General features: G+C 44.1%; 1 pseudogene; it reads right to left on the bottom strand.

Moving 5' to 3' along the window:
• Window positions 1-5,199: 5,199 nt before the first annotated feature.
• On the bottom strand, window positions 5,200-18,644 carry LOC127906135 (NADH dehydrogenase [ubiquinone] flavoprotein 1, mitochondrial-like; annotated as a pseudogene).
• Window positions 18,645-21,464: the final 2,820 nt, after the last annotated feature.

Genomic DNA, 21,464 nt, shown 5'->3' with positions numbered 1-21,464 from the left:
AATCAGTATTTATTGTCAGCAAGCTGGAGAGGTTCACAGTCAAACTTAGATGAATCAGTATTTATTGTCAGCAAGCTGGAGAGGTCACAGTCAAACTTAGATGAATCAGTATTTATTGTCAGCAAGCTGGAGAGGTCACAGTCAAACTTAAATGAATCAGTATTTATTGTCAGCAAGCTGGAGAGGTCACAGTCAAACTTAGATGAATCAGTATTTATTGTCAGCAAGCTGGAGAGGTTCACAGTCAAACTTAAATGAATCAGTATTTATTGTCAGCAAGCTGGAGAGGTCACAGTCAAACTTAAATGAATCAGTATTTATTGTCAGCAAGCTGGAGAGGTCACAGTCAAACTTAAATGAATCAGTATTTATTGTCAGCAAGCTGGAGAGGTTCACAGTCAAACTTAAATGAATCAGTATTTATTGTCAGCAAGTTGGAGAGGTCACAGTCAAACTTAGATGCATAAAGTACCGGTCAGAAGTCAGCTCCGTCGGGCCAGCCCCATTTGATCTCTTAAATACTGCTTACACAGACAAGTTACATAGGCATGGTTCATAGGGTTGGTTCCTGCATGTGTCTGTCACCGTCTCCTAACTTAACCTATAGGCCATATTCTGGGCATTCTGACAGATGGTCCTAAGGAGGGGGTCCTTTCCCCCCTGCCCCCCTCATACCTTTACCAAGCAAAGGCAGGAACCAAGTATCATTTATGACACGAGACAATATGAACATTTTCAGGGCTGTCTCTTCACGTAACATTTTCAGGGCTGTCTCTTCACATAACATTTTCAGGGCTGTCTCTTCACATAACATTTTCAGGGCTGTCTCTTCACATAACATTTTCAGGGCTGTCTCTTCACATAACATTTTCAGGGCTGTCTCTTCACATAACATTTTCAGGGCTGTCTCTTCACGTAACATTTTCAGGGCTGTCTCTTCACGTAACATTTTCAGGGCTGTCTCTTCACGTAACATTTTCAGGGCTGTCTCTTCACATAACATTTTCAGGGCTGTCTCTTCACGTAACATTTTCAGGGCTGTCTCTTCACATAACATTTTCAGGGCTGTCTCTTCACGTAACATTTTCAGGGCTGTCTCTTCACATAACATTTTCAGGGCTGTCTCTTCACATAACATTTTCAGGGCTGTCTCTTCACGTAACATTTTCAGGGCTGTCTCTTCACGTAACATTTTCAGGGCTGTCTCTTCACGTAACATTTTCAGGGCTGTCTCTTCACGTAACATTTTCAGGGCTGTCTCTTCACGTAACATTTTCAGGGCTGTCTCTTCACGTAACATTTTCAGGGCTGTCTCTTCACGTAACATTTTCAGGGCTGTCTCTTCACGTAACATTTTCAGGGCTGTCTCTTCACGTAACATTTTCAGGGCTGTCTCTTCACGTAACATTTTCAGGGCTGTCTCTTCACGTAACATTTTCAGGGCTGTCTCTTCACGTAACATTTTCAGGGCTGTCTCTTCACATAACATTTTCAGGGCTGTCTCTTCACATAACATTTTCAGGGCTGTCTCTTCACATAACATTTTCAGGGCTGTCTCTTCACATAACATTTTCAGGGCTGTCTCTTCACATAACATTTTCAGGGCTGTCTCTTCACATAACATTTTCAGGGCTGTCTCTTCACGTAACATTTTCAGGGCTGTCTCTTCACATAACATTTTCAGGGCTGTCTCTTCACATAACATTTTCAGGGCTGTCTCTTCACATAACATTTTCAGGGCTGTCTCTTCACATAACATTTTCAGGGCTGTCTCTTCACATAACATTTTCAGGGCTGTCTCTTCACATAACATTTTCAGGGCTGTCTCTTCACGTAACATTTTCAGGGCTGTCTCTTCACGTAACATTTTCAGGGCTGTCTCTTCACGTAACATTTTCAGGGCTGTCTCTTCACGTAACATTTTCAGGGCTGTCTCTTCACATAACATTTTCAGGGCTGTCTCTTCACGTAACATTTTCAGGGCTGTCTCTTCACGTAACATTTTCAGGGCTGTCTCTTCACATAACATTTTCAGGGCTGTCTCTTCACGTAACATTTTCAGGGCTGTCTCTTCACATAACATTTTCAGGGCTGTCTCTTCACATAACATTTTCAGGGCTGTCTCTTCACATAACATTTTCAGGGCTGTCTCTTCACATAACATTTTCAGGGCTGTCTCTTCACATAACATTTTCAGGGCTGTCTCTTCACATAACATTTTCAGGGCTGTCTCTTCACATAACATTTTCAGGGCTGTCTCTTCACGTAACATTTTCAGGGCTGTCTCTTCACGTAACATTTTCAGGGCTGTCTCTTCACATAACATTTTCAGGGCTGTCTCTTCACATAACATTTTCAGGGCTGTCTCTTCACATAACATTTTCAGGGCTGTCTCTTCACATAACATTTTCAGGGCTGTCTCTTCACATAACATTTTCAGGGCTGTCTCTTCACATAACATTTTCAGGGCTGTCTCTTCACATAACATTTTCAGGGCTGTCTCTTCACATAACATTTTCAGGGCTGTCTCTTCACATAACATTTTCAGGGCTGTCTCTTCACATAACATTTTCAGGGCTGTCTCTTCACATAACATTTTCAGGGCTGTCTCTTCACATAACATTTTCAGGGCTGTCTCTTCAGGGCTGTCTCTTCACATAACATTTTCAGGGCTGTCTCTTCACATAACATTTTCAGGGCTGTCTCTTCACATAACATTTTCAGGGCTGTCTCTTCACATAACATTTTCAGGGCTGTCTCTTCACGTAACATTTTCAGGGCTGTCTCTTCACGTAACATTTTCAGGGCTGTCTCTTCACATAACATTTTCAGGGCTGTCTCTTCACGTAACATTTTCAGGGCTGTCTCTTCACGTAACATTTTCAGGGCTGTCTCTTCACGTAACATTTTCAGGGCTGTCTCTTCACGTAACATTTTCAGGGCTGTCTCTTCACATAACATTTTCTTCACACTGTATATTCTGTTTATTGTCTATATATTCTGTTTATTGTCTATATATTCTGTTTATTGTCTATATATTCTGTTTATTGTCTATATATTCTGTTTATTGTCTATATATTCTGTTTATTGTCTATATATTCTGTTTATTGTCTGTATATTCTGTTTATTGTCTATATATTCTGTTTATTGTCTATATATTCTGTTTATTGTCTATATATTCTGTTTATTGTCTATATATTCTGTTTATTGTCTATATATTCTGTTTATTGTCTATATATTCTGTTTATTGTCTATATATTCTGTTTATTGTGGCAGCACCATTTCACACAGTCGAATTCCTGTACATGCAAATTTATTTGAATAAAGGTGATTCTGGAAGGTCTAACACTGATGTGCCTGAGACAGACAGTACAGCAACACCAGTAGAGCTACAACACCCCTCATTCTGAAACTAATGTAGTCTACTGGGCTCAGTCCCCTTCTTTATATATTCTTTACACTGGTCTCAGTGGACCAATACATGGGAATTTAACAGGTGTCCTCTGTGGAATATAGCCAAAGACTTTGTAATGTAATGGAACAAGGGAACGTTTAAAAAAACAGTCAAAGTTGGGGGTGTTTAAGGCCATGGGTCAATTCGAATCTGGTATCAGGATAAATATGAGCAATAAGTGGTAGATGCAATTTTCGTATATACGGGCTCTCTGTCCCACCTCGCAGGGCAAACCGAGAACTGACTTGTTCTTGACAAAGATATCATAATATACTCTTGACAGAAATAGTTCCTGCTTCCGAGCCGGCCTGTCAGAGTAGAGACTGGGCGTGGTTTAGACTCACCCAGCCTATCGTTGATTGTTGGTGCAGAGCTGGTCCTGGCCCCCGGGCACTCCAGTTGATAGATGTAACTGTGCTGTGAAGAACATCTATGCGCTCATGCTCGATACCGTTATCTAGCACCTGGCTCCTGTTATCTAACAAAAGACTGTTTGTTCTCGCAACACTACGTTCTGAATGTGCCCCCCCCAACTCATTGCACAGTTCCTGTCTTCATGTTATTCTGTATTTTTCCATAATGAGAAAGGCCCATGGCCCTGAAACTGTTAACAATGTTTCAAGTCAGCTATGTTGCATAACACATACAGTGGGGCAAAAAAATTATTTAGTCAGCCACCAATTGTGCAAGTTCTCCCACTTAAAAAGATGAGAGGCCTGTAATTTTGATCTTAGGTACACTTCAACTATGACAGACAAAATGAGAAAAAAAATCCAGAAAATCACATTGTAGGATTTGAAATGAATTCATTTGCAAATTATGATGGAAAATAAGTATTTGGTCAATAAACTTTTGTCATCTCAATACTTTGTTATATACCCTCTGTTGGCAATGACAGAGGTCAAACGTTTTCTGTAAGTCTTCACAAGGTTTCACACACTGTTGCTGGTATTTTGACCCATTCCTCCATGCAGATCTCCTCTAGAGCAGTGATGTTTTGGGGCTGTTGCTGGGCAACACGGACTTTCAACTCCCTCCAAAGATTTTCTATGGGGTTGAGATCTGGAGACTGGCTAGGCCACTCCAGGACCTTGAAATGCTTCTTACGAAGCCACTCCTTCGTTGCACGGGTGGTGTGTTTGGGATCATTGTCATGCTGAAAGACCCAGCCACATTTCATCTTCAATGCCCTTGCTGATGGAAGGAGGTTTTCACTCAAAATCTCACGATACATGGCCCCATTCATTCTTTCCTTTATATGGATCAGTCGTCCTGGTCCCTTTGCAGAAAAACAGCCCCAAAGCATGTTTCCACCCCCATGCTTCACAGTAGGTATGGTGTTATTTGGATGCAACTCAGCATTATTTGTCCTCCAAACATGACGAGTTGAGTTTTTACCGAAAAGTTATATTTTGGTTTCATCTGATCATATGACATTCTCCCGATCTTCTTCTGGATCGTCCAAATGCTCTCTAGTGTGACTCCAAATCCAGACCTCCATGGGTTGATACATTTGATTTCCATTGATAATTTTTGTGTGATTTTGGACTGCACTAATGTCACCACAAATACAGCCCAATTACAGGTACTGTTTACACACCTGTACATGCATTAACTCACATGTCCACATTGGGTAGCTACAGGCATTCACCCAAATGTTCCTCTCACAACCTGTCATTAAACATGATGTAAAATGACTCACCTCTCATCTTCTCTTGATGTTTGTAGATGATCATCAATCAAGACCAGATTGATTGAACTTTATTAGTGTGTGCACTTTCCTTGTATATTCAGTGATCATCTGAAGTACATACATGAATGGCATTATCATCATTTTCACAGTATTATCCCAACCTCCTAGTGTGTAAATATAGAATTCAACTCATTTGAAATACAACTGCCGAAGCTACAATCTGTTCCCTTCCCCTGCGATCTAGGTTTATGTTTTCACCCTGGTAGTTAGGATTCCACACATTTTTAAAAATGTTTTTGTTGTTGCTGTTGACCCATAATAGTCCAATTTTAACTGGTAGATTAATTCAACATAGTCTGACGGTGCCATTGAGTTCATCTTTAAACTCAGGCCAATAGATGAACTACAGTGGCATGTATTTATTTCATACCTCTGATCGATTGATTTAGATGCACTATTGTAAAGTGGCTGTTCCACTGGATGTCATAAGGTGAATGCACCAATTTGTAAGTCGCTCTGGATAAGAGCGTCTGCTAAATGACTTAAATGTAAATGTAAATGAATAAATACATGAACACAATAACAACCATGCATGAAAACAATACTGGCTTGGTATTGAATAGGTGCTAGGTTCATTAACATACAGTAAATACCCAATAAAACGGAAGCAGCCATTGAGCAATGGAAATGATTTGAAGTGAGGAGTGATAAGATCAGCATGTTAGGAGCAGGGAGTTTAGTCTCAGTCTGATATTTGTCTCAGATCATCTCAATGTCAGCCTCCCTGGCAGGGTTCTTCTTGTGGTACTCCGAGATGCGGCTCTCCATGACCGGACGGAAGTGGCGAACCAGACCCTAAACAAGGAAGAGAAGGGTGGAGGGAGAGGAGGTCAGGGTGTTACTTCAACAGTTTTTCCAACTCCAATAGTCTCACCAAGCTAACCTTTGATCCCAGTAGTCCCACCTGTACCTGTCTAACCTCTGACCCAAGTAGTCTCACCTGTTCCTAACTAACCTGACCCCAGTAGTCTCACCTGTTCCTAACTAACCTGACCCCAGTAGTCTCACCTGTTCCTAACTAACCTCTGACTCCAGTAGTCTCACCTGTACCTGTCTAACCTCTGACCCAAGTAGTCTCACCTGTTCCTAACTAACCTGACCCTAGTAGTCTCACCTGTTTCTAACTAACCTCTGACCCCAGTAGTCTCACCTGTTTCTAACTAACCTGACCCCAGTAGTCTCACCTGTTCCTAACTAACCTGACCCCAGTAGTCTCACCTGTTCCTAACTAACCTGACTCCAGTAGTCTCACCTGTTCCTAACTAACCTCTGACCCTAGTAGTCTCACCTGTTCCTAACTAACCTGACCCTAGTAGTCTCACCTGTTCCTAACTAACCTGACCCTAGTAGTCTCACCTGTTCCTAACTAACCTCTGACCCTAGTAGTCTCACCTGTTCCTAACTAACCTCTGACCCTAGTAGTCTCACCTGTTCCTAACTAACCTGACCCTAGTAGTCTCACCTGTTCCTAACTAACCTCTGACCCTAGTAGTCTCACCTGTTCCTAACTAACCTGACCCTAGTAGTCTCACCTGTTCCTAACCTGTTCCTAACTAACCTCTGACCCCAGTAGTCTCACCTGTTCCTAACTAACCTGACCCCAGTAGTCTCACCTGTTCCTAACTAACCTCTGACCCCTCTGAGTAGTCTCACCTGTTCCTAACTAACCTCTGACCCCAGTAGTCTCACCTGTTCCTAACTAACCTGACCCCAGTAGTCTCACCTGTTCCTAACTAACCTCTGACCCCAGTAGTCTCACCTGTTCCTAACTAACCTCTGACCCCAGTAGTCTCACCTGTTCCTAACCTCTGACCCTCTGACTCCCTGTTTCTAACTAACCTGACCCCCTCACCTGTTCCTAACTAACCTGACCCCAGTAGTCTCACCTGTTCCTAACTAACCTCTGACCCCAGTAGTCTCACCTGTTCCTAACTAACCTGACCCTAGTAGTCTCACCTGTTCCTAACTAACCTCTGACCCCAGTAGTCTCACTAACCTGACCCCAGTAGTCTCACCTGTTCTCACCTGTTCCTAACTAACCTGACCCCAGTAGTCTCACCTGTTCCTAACTGACCCCAGTAGTCTCACCTGTTTCTAACTAACCTCTCACCTGACCCTAGTAGTCTCACCTGTTTCTAACTAACCTGACCCCAGTAGTCTCACCTGTTCCTAACTAACCTGACCCCAGTAGTCTCACCTGTTCCTAACTCAACCTGACCCCAGTAGTCTCACCTGTTCCTAACTAACCTCTGACCCTAACCTGAGTAGTCTCACCTGTTCCTAACTAACCTCTGACCCCAGTAGTCTCACCTGTTCCTAACTAACCTCTGACCCAGTAGTCTCCCTGTAGTCTCACCTGTTCCCCAGTAGTCTCACCTGTTAGTCTCACTAACTAACCTGACCCCAGTAGTCTCACCTGTTCCTAACTAACCTGACCCCAGTAGTCTCACCTGTTTCTAACTAACCTGACCCCAGTAGTCTCACCTGTTCCTAACTAACCTGACCCCAGTAGTCTCACCTGTTTCTAACTAACCTCTGACCCCAGTAGTCTCACCTGTTTCTAACTAACCTGACCCTAGTAGTCTCACCTGTTCTAACTAACCTCTGACCCCAGTAGTCTCACCTGTTCCTAACTAACCTGACCCCAGTAGTCTCACCTGTTTCTAACTAACCTCTGACCCCAGTAGTCTCACCTGTTTCTAACTAACCTGACCCCAGTAGTCTCACCTGTTCCTAACTAACCTGACCCCAGTAGTCTCACCTGTTTCTAACTAACCTCTGACCCCAGTAGTCTCACCTGTTTCTAACTAACCTGACCCCAGTAGTCTCACCTGTTCCTAACTAACCTGACTCCAGTAGTCTCACCTGTTTCTAACTAACCTGACCCCAGTAGTCTCACCTGTTCCTAACTAACCTGACCCCAGTAGTCTCACCTGTTTCTAACTAACCTCTGACTCCAGTAGTCTCACCTGTTCCTAACTAACCTCTGACTCCAGTAGTCTCACCTGTTCCTAACTAACCTGACCCCAGTAGTCTCACCTGTTCCTAACTAACCTCTGACTCCAGTAGTCTCACCTGTTTCTAACTAACCTGACCCTAGTAGTCTCACCTGTTCCTAACTAACCTGACCCCAGTAGTCTCACCTGTTCCTAACTAACCTCTGACCCCAGTAGTCTCACCTGTTCCTAACTAACCTGACCCCAGTAGTCTCACCTGTTCCTAACTAACCTCTGACCCCAGTAGTCTCACCTGTTCCTAACTAACCTCTGACCCCAGTAGTCTCACCTGTTCCTAACTAACCTCTGACCCCAGTAGTCTCACCTGTTCCTAACTAACCTGACCCCAGTAGTCTCACCTGTTCCTAACTAACCTCTGACCCCAGTAGTCTCACCTGTTCCTAACTAACCTGACCCCAGTAGTCTCACCTGTTCCTAACTAACCTGACCCCAGTAGTCTCACCTGTTCCTAACTAACCTCTGACCCCAGTAGTCTCACCTGTTCCTAACTAACCTCTGACCCCAGTAGTCTCACCTGTTTCTAACTAACCTGACCCTAGTAGTCTCACCTGTTTCTAACTAACCTGACCCCAGTAGTCTCACCTGTTCCTAACTAACCTGACCCCAGTAGTCTCACCTGTTCCTAACTAACCTCTGACTCCAGTAGTCTCACCTGTTCCTAACTAACCTGACTCCAGTAGTCTCACCTGTTTCTAACTAACCTGACCCTAGTAGTCTCACCTGTTCCTAACTAACCTCTGACTCCAGTAGTCTCACCTGTTTCTAACTAACCTGACCCTAGTAGTCTCACCTGTTCCTAACTAACCTCTGACCCCAGTAGTCTCACCTGTTTCTAACTAACCCTGACCCCAGTAGTCTCACCTGTTCCTAACTAACCTCTGACCCCAGTAGTCTCACCTGTTTCTAACTAACCTGACCCCAGTAGTCTCACCTGTTCCTAACTAACCTCTGACCCCAGTAGTCTCACCTGTTCCTAACTAACCTCTGACCCCAGTAGTCTCACCTGTTCCTAACTAACTAAGTAGTCTCACCTGTTTCTAACTAACCTGACCCCAGTAGTCTCACCTGTTTCTAACTAACCTCTGACCCCAGTAGTCTCACCTGTTCCTAACTAACCTCTGACCCCAGTAGTCTCACCTGTTCTAACTAACTAACCTGACCCCAGTAGTCTCACCTGTTCCTAACTAACCTCTGACCCCAGTAGTCTCACCTGTTTCTAACTAACCTCTGACCCCAGTAGTCTCACCTGTTTCTAACTAACCTCTGACCCCAGTAGTCTCACCTGTTTCTAACTAACCTAACTCACCTGTTCCCCAGTAGTCTCACCTGTTTCTAACTAACCTCTGACCCCAGTAGTCTCACCTGTTTCTAACTCACCTGTTTCTAACTAACCTGACCCCAGTAGTCTCAAACTAACCTGACCCCAGTAGTCTCACCTGTTTCTAACTAACCTGACCCCAGTAGTCTCACCTGTTTCTAACTAACCTAACTAACTGACCCCAGTAGTCTCACCTGTTTCTAACTAACCTCTGACCCCAGTAGTCTCACCTGTTCTAACCCTCTGACCCCAGTAGTCTCACCTGTTTCCTAACTAACCTCTGACCCCAGTAGTCTCACCTGTTTCTAACCCTGACCCCAGTAGTCTCACCTGTTCCTAACTAACCTCTGACTCCAGTAGTCTCACCTGTTTCTACCCTGACTCCCTGACCCCAGTAGTCTCACCTGTAACCTACCTGTTCCTAACCCTCTGACTCCAGTAGTCTCACCTGTTCCTAACTAACCTCTGACCCCAGTAGTCTCACCTGTTCTAACTAACCTCTGACCCCAGTAGTCTCACCTGTTTCTAACTAACCTCTGACCCCAGTAGTCTCACCTGTTCCTAACTAACCTCTGACCCCAGTAGTCTCACCTGTTTCTAACTAACCTCTGACCCCAGTAGTCTCACCTGTTCCTAACTAACCTGACCCCAGTAGTCTCACCTGTTCCCTCTGACCCCAGTAGTCTAACCTCTGACCCCAGTAGTCTCACCTGTTCCTAACTAACCCCCCCAGTAGTCTCACCTGTTCCTAACTAACCTCTGACCCCAGTAGTCTCACCTGTTCTAACTAACCTGACCCCAGTAGTCTCACCTGTTCCTCTGACCCTGACTCCAGGCTCACCTGTTTCAACTAACCTGACCCCAGTAGTCTCACCTGTTCCTAACTAACTCTGACCCCAGTAGTCTCACCTGTTTCTAACAGCTCTGTCCCCCAGTAGTCTCACCTGTTCAGGCCATGCAGCTAACCTCCCCCAGTAGTCTCACCTGTATAGGCCATGCAGCTCCGTCCCCCAGTAGTCTCACCTGTTCCAGGCCATGCAGCTGACCCCCCAGTAGTCTCACCTGTACAGGCCATGCAGCTCTGTCCCCCAGTAGTCTCACCTGTTTCAGGCCATGCAGCCCCGACCCCAGTAGTCTCACCTGTTCAGGCCATGCAGCTCCTCCCCCCAGTAGTCTCACCTGTTCAGGCCATGCAGCTCCGTCCCCAGTAGTCTCACCTGTACAGGCCATGCTAACCCATCCCCCAGTAGTCTCACCTGTACAGGCCATGCAGCTCCGTCCCCCAGGGCACAGATGGTATGGCCCTCACCTGTTTACTCAGCTCCCAGATCATATCAATCTCAGAGTTGGCCGCGTAGTCTCACGTTTCTACAAACCGACCACATCATCTTATCCATCCAGTCCACTCCTGGTGGGGGGGGGATAGAACGAAATAGGGAGAGAGAGAGAGAGATGAGATCAACTTATCCACCCAGTCATTTTTGTGGCACTCAGATATCAGATTATCAGAAGTGGGATGGGGTTTTATGTTTGAGCAATAAGCTATGTAGGAGCAAAACCCGTGGACATTCAATTATAAAGACTGTGTAGTTCCTTACCTTCCCTGCAGGGGGTGCACTGGCCACAGCTCTCATGTTTATAGAACTCAACCAGACGGGCGATGGCTCTGATTACATCAGTCTGGAGGAATAGATGCAACTATTTGTTTAGTTTGATGTGTCTTAAATATAATGTTAATCAATATAAAGTAAATAGAGTGTGTGAGTGCGTTCTTACAGATTTGTCCATGACGATGACGGCGGCGGTGCCCAGAGCGGACTCTGCGCGGACGAGGTCATCAAAATCCATCATGACATCATCACACACAGAGCGAGGGATAATGGGTGTGGAGGAGCCTCCAGGGATCACTCCCAGTAGGTTGTCCCAGCCGCCCCTCACACCTCCTGAACCAATCAGAGACGAGGGGAGGGTCAGGCGCACAAATATCAGCAGCACCAATAATATACACACTAATACACACCTGCGTGTCTGTCTATGAGTTCTCTGAGAGGAATGGACATCTCTTCCTCTACTGTGCACGGAGTGTTTACGTGACCAGAAATGTTGAACAGCTTTGTCCCAGCATTCCTCTCTCTAACCTCTGACTCCAAACCACCTGTTACTCCACCTCGACCCCAGATAGCAGGTGCCACAGCAACCGTCTCCACATTAGTCTCACCTGTTCCTGGGCATCCGAACACCCTGAGACCCAAAGACAAGGTGGTACATTGAGGGAAAGTCATTAATAAGTAGTTTATTTTCTACAGTATAGTCTACAGAAAACAACTGAACTGTCAGAAATGCAATGTAGTTTCACCTGTTCCTAAAACCTAAACCTCTGACCCCAGTAGTCTCAAAATCACATGAACCAGTAGTTAATGTGATAACGTGACAACATGTAAAGTCAACGTGATAACATGAAACTACCATTTTCCACATGTGAAATCATGTGGTTTTTCCTGTTAGGGTTTTGGTAGACCATATTATCATTATTTTGATAGTTTATTTTTTGGTGAGATTTAGGTAAATCCAAAGGTGGTAGGTAATTTCCTAACACCTATGTCAGCAGGGAAGGGTGGTTTGAGTCTGGGTTTCCCTGCTTGCCCTCCAGGGACTCGATGAGGGCCAGTCTCCTCCCCACAGATGTAACTCCTGCCCCCGCATCACAAACACATCAAAGTCTGACCCAGAGCCACACGCTGTTCTTGCCTATCAACCCTGACTGCATAGCCTCACCTGTTTATCGCCACCTGGTGGACAGGACATACTGTAAGTGTGTGTGTGTGTGCTCGTTTGTTGAGGAGACAGGAGAGGACAGGACTCCAGCCAGCCTAAGCAGGTAGTCTGACCTGTGTATTGGAGTCACTTGTTGTAGAACTCTGACCTGTGTATTGGAGGACTGTTCCTAACTAGAACTCTGACCTGTGTATTGGAGGACTCGTTGTAGAACTCACCTGTGTATTGGAGGACTCTGTAGAACTCTCACCTGTGTATTGGAGGACTCTGTTGTAGAACTCACCTGTTATTGGAGGACTCTGTAGAACTGACCTGTGTATTGGAGGACTCGTTGTAGAACTGACCTGTGTATTGGAGGACTCGTTGTAGAACTGACCTGTATTGGAGAACTCTGTTTCTAGAACTCTGACCTGTATTGGAGGACTCGTTGAACTCTGACCTGTGTATTGGAGGACTCGTTGTAGAACTGACCTGTGTATTGGAGGACTCACCTGTGTAGAACTGACCTGTGTATTGGAGGACTAACCTTGTAGAACTCTGACCTGTGTATTGGAGAACTCGTTGTAGAACTCACCTGTGTATTGGAGGACTCGTTGTAGAACTGACCTGTGTAACCTTGTAGACCTGTTCTAAGAACTGACCTGTGTATTGGAGAACTCGTTGTAGAACTGACCCTGTGTATCTGGAGGACCTGTTGTAGAACTGACCTGTGTATTGGAGGACTCGTTGTAGAACTGACCTGTGTATTGGAGAACTCTGAGAACTGACCTGTGTATTGTAGAACTCTGGAACTGACCTGTGTATTGGAGGACTCGTTGTAGAACTGACCTGTGTATTGGAGGACTCGTTGTAGAACTGACCTGTGTATTGGAGAACTCGTTGTAGAACTGACCTGTGTATTGGAGAACTCACCTGTTGTAGAACTGACCTGTGTATTGGAGGACTCGTAGAACTGACTTGTGTATTGGAGAATGTTCCTAGAACTGACCTGTGTATTGGAGGACTCGTTGTAGAACTGACCTGTGTATTGGAGGACTCGTTGTAGAACTGACCTGTGTATTGGAGGACTCGTTGTAGAACTGACCTGTGTATTGGAGGACTCGTTGTAGAACTGACCTGTGTATTGAGAACTCGTTGTAGAACTGACCTGTGTATTGGAGAACTCTTGTAGAACTGACCTGTGTATTGGAGGACTCTAGTAGAACTGACCTGTGTATTGGAGAACTCGTTGTAGAACTGACCTGTGTATTGGAGAACTTCGTTGTAGAACTGGCCTGTAGTATTGGAGGACTCAGTTGTAGAACTGACCTGTGTATTGGAGGACCCCAGTTGTAGAACTGACCTGTGTATTGGAGAACTCAAGTTGTAGTCTCTGACCTGTGTAGGAGAACTCCTCCCCAACTGACCTGTGTATTGGAGGAGCTCCGTTGTAGAACTGACCTGTGTATTGGAGGACTCGTTGTAGAACTGACCTGTGTATTGAGAAGCTCGTTGTAGAACTGACCTGTGTATTGGAGAACCCGTTGTAGAACTGACCTGTACAGGAGGCAGCTCCTCCCCAGTAGAACTGACCTGTGTATTGGAGAACTCGTTGTAGAACTGACCTGTGTATTCCAGAACTCAGTAGTTGTAGAACTGGCCTGGTATTGGAGGACTCTTGTAGAACTGACCTGTGTATTGGAGGACTCAGAACATGACCTGTGTATTGGAGAATCTCGTTATCCAACTGACCTGTGTATTGGAGAAATCCTGGAACTGAGTGGGAGAGATGAGAAACTGATCCTGTGTATTTTTGGAGGACTCATATGTAGAACTGACCTGGGTATTGGAGAACTCGTTGTAGAAAACCTGTGTATTGGATTATAAAGTTGTAGAACTGACCTTGTATTGGAGGACTCCACAGTCTGACTTGTTTTGGAGAACTTCCAGACTGATGGCCTGTTACATCATTGGAGGAATAGATGCAAACTATGTGTATTGGAGGTCTTAAATAGAATGTTACCAATGTAAAGTATTGGAGGACTAAACTGACCTGTGTATTGGAGGACTCGTTGTAGAACTGACCTCATGTATTGGAGAACTGTTGTAGAACTGGTGTATTGGAGAACTCGTAGAACTGACCTGTGTAGTATTGGAGGACTCACACCAGAACTGACCTGTGTATTGGAGAACTCGTTGTAGAACTCAGCAGCACCTGTAATTGAGAACTAATAGAACTGGCCTGTCTGTATTGAGTTCTCTGTAGAGGACTGACATCTCTGTATTGGAGGACTCGTTGTAGAACTGACCTGAAATGTATTGGAGACATTTGTCCCAGAACTGACCTGTGTATTGGAGAACCACGTGGAACTGACCTGTGTAGGAGGACTCGTTGTAGAACTGACCTGTGTATTGGAGGACTCGTTGTAGAACTGACCTGGTGGTATTGAGGGAAAGTCATTAATAGAACTGATTTTCACAGTATTGGAGAAAACTCGTTGTCAGAACTGACAATGTAATTGGAGAAAAATCGTGAACTTACCTGTGATTGGAGGACTCCTTGTAAACTGACCTGTGTATTGGAGACTCTTGTGAAATCATGACCTTTGTATTGGAGAACTGACATGTTGTCATTACTTTGATGTGTATTGGAGGACTCAAAGGTGTAGAACTGACTTGTGTATTGGAGAAGGGTGGTTTGAACTGACCTGTGTATTGGAGGACTCGTGTAGAACTGACCTGTGTATTGGAGGCTCCTTGTACTGACCATCATTGGAGGACTAGAACGGCCTGTGTATTGGAGGACCCTTGCTGCAACTGACCTGTGTATTGCAACTGGTAGAACTACCTGTGTATGAGTGAGTGACTCGTTGTAGAACTGACCTGTGATTGGAGGACTCGCCTTGTAGAACTGACCTGTGTATTGGAGGACTCGTTGTAGAACTGACCTGTGTATTGGAGGACTCGTTGTAGAACTGACCTGTGTATTGGAGGACTCGTTGTAGAACTGACCTGTGTATTGGAGGACTCGTTGTAGAACTGACCTGTGTATTGGAGAACTCGTTGTAGAACTGACCTGTGTATTGGAGAACTCGTGGAACTGACCTGTGTATTGGAGGACTCGTTGTAGAACTGACCTGTGTATTGGAGGACTCGTTGTAGAACTGACCTGTGTATTGGAGAACTCGTTGTAGAACTGACCTGTGTATTGGAGGAACTCGTTGTAGAACTGACCTGTGTATTGGAGGACTCGTTGTAGAACTGACCTGTGTATTGGAGAACCGTTGTAGAACTGGCCTGTGTATTTTTGAGAACTTACCTGTGTATTGGAGAACTAGAACTGACCTGTGTATTGGAGAACTCGTAGAACTGACCTGTGTATTGGAGGACTCGTTGTAGAACTGACCTGTGTATTGGAGAACTCTGTTGGAACTGGCCTGTGTATTGAGGACTGGGAATAGAACTGACCTGTGTATTGGAGAACTCGGGAACTGACCTGTTATTGGAGAACTCGTTGTAGAACTGACCTGTGTATTGGAGGACTCGTTGTAGAACTGACCTGTGTATTGGAGGACTCGTTGGAACTGACCTGTGTATTGGAGGACTCGTTGTAGAACTGACCTGTGTATTGGAGAACTCGTTGTAGAACTGACCTGTGTATTGGAGGACTCGTTGTAGAACTGACCTGTGTATTGGAGGACTCGTTGAGAACTGACCTGTGTATTGGAGGACTCAATAGAACTGACCTGTGTATTGGAGGACTCGTTGTAGAACTCTGACCTGTGTATTGGAGGACTCGTTGTAGAACTGACCTGTGTATTGGAGGACTCGTTGTAGAACTCTCCTCTGATGTAGATGTAAGCGGCGTGGGCTCCCATGGCCTTCCCAGCCACCAGGCAGCCCTCTACCAGCTTGTGAGGGTCGTGACGCATGATCTCTCTGTCCTTACACGTCCCTGGCTCTCCTTCATCTGCATTCACTACCAGGTACTTAGGTCTGAGATACACAGACACAGATACTGTATGTTACACACCAGTGTAGGCTCCTCAGGGGAGGAAGGAGAGGACCATCGTCCTCAGTGAATTTCAGAAAAATGTAAATAGTTAAACATTTAAAAAGTTGTCCTTTTTAGATACAACTATACTAAATATATTCACCTCACCAAATAATTGATTAAATCACAATGTTTTGCAATGAAGGTCTACTGTAGCCTCAACAGCACTCTGTAAAGTAGAGCCAAAGGCATACCTGGAGGACAGCTAGTTTCCGTCATCCTCTGGGCACATTGACTTCAATACAAAACCTAGGAGGCTCGTGGTTCTCACCCCCTTCCATAGACTTACACAGTAATTATGACAACTTCCGGAGGATATCCTCCAACCTATAAGAGCTCTTGCAGCATGAACTGACATGTTGTCCATCCAATCAAAGGATCAAATAATTAATCTAGTACTGAAAGCATAAAACACCTACACACCTACAGTGGGGCAAAAAAAGACAATATTTTAAAAAAATTTATTCAAAAGCTCTTATATAGTCTTGGCCACTAAACACCTGTGGAGTGAAGTTGACATGTTTGAGGTTGTGTTTACTGGTGTCTTTTATACTGATAACAAGTTCAAACAGGTGCCATTGATGGGAATAACCAGGAAGGGAAGGCTGTCTCTTTTGTACTCTATTAGCCAAAAGACTGGTTGCAATTTTGGAAAGGACTGTATCCAAATGTGGTTACAGGATTTAGAGGACAGAGGAGCCTCTTAAAGAAGTTACAGGTTTGTAGAGCCAGAAATCTTGCTTGTTTGTAGGTGACCAAACAATTTTCCACCATTTGCAATGGTAAATTCATTACAAATCCTACAATGAATGATTTTCTGTTAGTGTTTTTTTTGTCCTCATTTTGTCAATGTCATAGTTGTATTGCTGTACCTATTAGATGAAGATTACAGGTATCTCTCATCTTTTTGAGCTGGGTGAGAACTTGCACAATTGGTGGCTGACAAAAATAAATACTTTTTGCCCCACTGTATAACACACAATCTCTCTCTTTCTTACCTGCCGTCGCTGGGTTTGTTCATGAAGCCCCACTTCATGCCGGTGGGGAAGCCAGCTCCTCCTCTCCCTCTCAGACCAGACACCTTGACCTCATTCAGGATCCAGTCTGTCCCCTTCAGAAGGATCTCTTTAGTCTTATACCAGTCACCCCGACGCAGAGCACCCTTCAGACTGGGGACTCAATGGGAAATATAGATCCCGTTTGAAATAGACCACTATCACCTAATAATTCCTATGTACCTGATGTATGTATTGTTTTCACATATCATGTATTCTCGGGTAGGTTGAGGGAAGGAGACAAGGACACTTTATGGATGGTGAAGAAGAGAAGAGTACTATATGTGCATAGATTTGATGGTATCTAGTGTGTCTGTGCACAGTGATGTTAAGTTTGGGATGTTACTACCTCCAGTCATGACGGCCATACAAGTTTGTGAAAATTCGGTCTTGATCACTCAAGGGCCCAAATGTAGTCTTCTTTGGATTCTCCTAACAACCCAGATAAACACACAAACATAATCATTTATGTAACGATAATAGGCTAGATAGAGACCTAGGCAGCTGTAGCCTAGTCTCGAAAACAGAAATAGTTTTAAACTACACTAGGTGATAGAAGGCTACCTGTTGCTTTGCTGCGGTGCTGTAGCGCTGGGCCAGATGAGGCGAGACGCACTGCTGCGCCGCGGCCGAGTGCGCACCTGTGCTCGCGAGCATCCGACGTAGCGTCAGCATCCTGGAAGAGAGAACGAAGGGAACTTTGTTTGGAGCAAACTAGCTAGTCCAGTTAGCCAGCTACAGAGTTATTGCCCTAGTGCTCATTTAACAATCTATACTTGAATAAAGTTGTATGTAAGATATCAGCATATGGCATCTTATTATATGTACATTTGGCCAAACACATTTTTAAAAGCGCACTTGCCGGTCCAAATAAATTAGCCAAGTTGAGCTAATTTAGCTGCTAAGAATGTTCTAGCTAACTAATCTCCATTCACCTTCCTGCCATTAGATGACCAATGACGTTGTTGATAACCTGAAAGGTTTCCCTCTTTGGGTTGTTGCTTCTCTCCTAGACTTGTTCACTGCTGTCTCAAAAATGACAAAACGTTCAGTTTAGTTAGCAGTGCAGTCGGTTGTTGGCCAGGCTAGCTAGTTGGGTTAGCGAACTCAACTAGTGCTGCTAATTGGATTATGACGTTCCGTCTGCCTGCGACAACCCAAAGCCACCGGTGTCGAGGCTGGTTGACATTCCTCCCTGCATCATCGGCAGAAGTGAATCTGGGTACAGTGTGTGAAAGACTGCAGCTGAGAAGTTAGGCCTACTCAGTGCATGAACTTTTGTTGTGAATAATAATCTACTATAATTTAGTACTTTTTGCTGTGGGAAATCTATTGCACTGGGAATTTGAATTAGGCGCTGATCTTGTAGCGGATGAATAAATGCACTAAATAAACGAGACCAAATGACAGATAGAAGTTACAACTCATTCTCTACAATGTAATACAGTAGGAAACAGGCTGTAGACTAATACATTAGGCCTAGACTAATACATTAGGCCTACCTAGGCTACCATCTATGGATATGGAACCATGCATTAGTGTCAAACAAATAAATAACAAACAGACAGGGATAGATATCTTTGTTTATTTATCTGTTTTCTTTACATTATCTGAAACAAATGATGGGAAAATGAATTAATATCTCTGACAGAAGGTCCACCAAAAACGTAAAGACAAAAATGTATCCCTGATAGTGGTGTCTCTATTCAAAACAGACCCCAGATCCCTTCACCAAAGCCAAATAAAACGACATAAAGTTCCATAGAAACACCACGCTTCACAGCTGGCATAATGTTTCCCTCTCATTCACTCCCCAAGCTCTCTAAATGCTGGTAGCAACACCCCTCAGCACAAAAACCTTTCAGCACAATGTGTGACTGGCTGGTTTCAATTGATGTACACTACATTGTACATGTTTTACCATACAAATGGATATCTACTATTTCTCAATTTACTTTTATCCTACTTCCTCATAGTCATGTGGTACAAGGGGTTATATTGGAACCGTACTATTGAGTGAAAGGTGTCACTACCTCTTCAGACACATGTATGAACATACATAGGCTACATATATACGCTACATATATACACAGCATATCTCCCCCACAATTTTGCATAATTACTTAGTGCATTGCTCAAGATTTCCTGAGAATAGTTGCAGCACAAAACCAAAAGTCCAAGGCAGCTTCACCCCTTTACATTGCAATCTCTTATCATGATTATTACACTACGCAGTAGAAAGAATATAGACCAATGTTATTATCAAGAATTGAAGGAACATTAAAACAGATATCTTCTCTTACAATCATAAACGATACTGAGTGACGTCATGGAATGGATAAGGAGGTGAAACAAAAAAAATTAAAAGCTCTCAATATTTTAGTGCAAATAAATCAGAAACAAGGAAAGTTCTTCTACATAGCGCGGAATGGATAGCACACACAGGTCCAGTCTGCTAGAGCTACATAAGCTTCAGGCTAGAGTTACAGCCCTCGTAAATAGTTGTAAATAAAGAACATAACTCACTATCACCTAAAGAGTGACAGACTTTGATGAAATAGTTGATTATCTGTAAACAAAGTAGCCTTACACCTGCAATGGGCCACCCAAGATGGTCGCTGGTCTCCTAGAGACAGGCCCCCTAAGGGCCTATCTGTGACTTATACACACAGCGTTGACAGATAACACAATAACATACAGTACATGTTGAATCAACAACACAGTTCTCTCCCTAAGTGCAGTTGATGCTTATCTCTTTAACTGAACGTGTGAAACAGCTACGGGTGGTGCGACAGTTGTCTTGTGCTCTAAAGAGAGAGAGAAAGGCTCGGTCTGTCACTTTTCCCCCTCTCTTTTCTGATCCCTTCTTTCTCCCCCAGAGGATGGAATGTGCCAGTATTATTGCAGTACCTTTTCAGGGTGTGATGTGTTGTGCAAAACAAATGCAAAAGGAGGAAGAATAGCCAACAGAGGACCTATCACCCAACATGGCACTGGGTGTACTTAGCCGTCACGTTAAGCACAATGCAGTTTTTCTTAAGACTCTAAAGGAAGCAGGTACGAAGCACTTCAACTGTGCCAGAAGGGGACCGAGCCGAGTGGTGTTGTGGGTCACTGTGTCAAACCCAGGGTCAGGTCACTGTGGATACCCTGGGTCAGGTCACTGTGGATACCCTGGGTCAGGTCACTGTGGATACCCTGGGTCAGGTCACTGTGGATACCCTGGGTCAGGCCACACACACAATTTCAACTGGAAAGCCACAATAAATAACAATAAATAAATAAATACAGAGCAATCAAGAGATCAAGGCCTCTCCCTCCTTCCCTTTTGGTCTCTCCTTTTCTCTCGCTCTTTTTGCAATCAACAAAAAACGAGGAGTGCATGATCAGAAGACATTCTAAAGAAGGAAACTTTGGAAAGGAATTGTCCCCTGTCGATGTCAAAAAGTAAACGCTAAAGCAACAAACACACCTCTCATTAACAATCCTCCAATGACCCTGCAGATGTAGTCTAGTTTTGGTCAGTCATTTTTCACAGAGCACTAGAGCTCCACAGATAATCGAACAAAAAGGCAGTAACTGCTCATTTGATCAAATGAAGACATTTTTGCTAATTAAATACAGGCTTAATCATGAGGAAAGGAATTGTCCCACTTTTTATTGTATTCTGGAAAAATGTGGAACCAACATGTTAACCAGGAACTCAAAAGTTTCTGTGAAAACTGATTGATTAGGTAAATAAATAAACTGAAATCTTTGGTATCATACATTTTTATCAGTTCCTTACTCTATGAGCAGTCACTGCCATTTTGCTTGGTAGGGACTAGTAGAGCCCCACAGAGAATCGAACCTATGGAAGCAGTTTCCAACCCTTCTAGCAGTCTGCAGCAGAGAACCGGGCAAATGAAGACAGGTCTTTCAACCAAACCTTGGCTCTAAAATCCCAGGATACCCTTAGAGTCATCCCACTGGGAACAGACATCAATTCAAAGTCTATTCCACGTTGGTTTAATGTAATTTCATTGAAATGAACTTGGAACCAACAATGATTCAACCAGT

Source organism: Oncorhynchus keta, chromosome 34 (assembly GCF_023373465.1).
Source record: "Oncorhynchus keta strain PuntledgeMale-10-30-2019 chromosome 34, Oket_V2, whole genome shotgun sequence".
NCBI lineage: Eukaryota > Metazoa > Chordata > Actinopteri > Salmoniformes > Salmonidae > Oncorhynchus > Oncorhynchus keta.
Note: the sequence above shows the minus strand (reverse complement) of the source record. Positions and strands in the feature narration are given on the sequence as shown.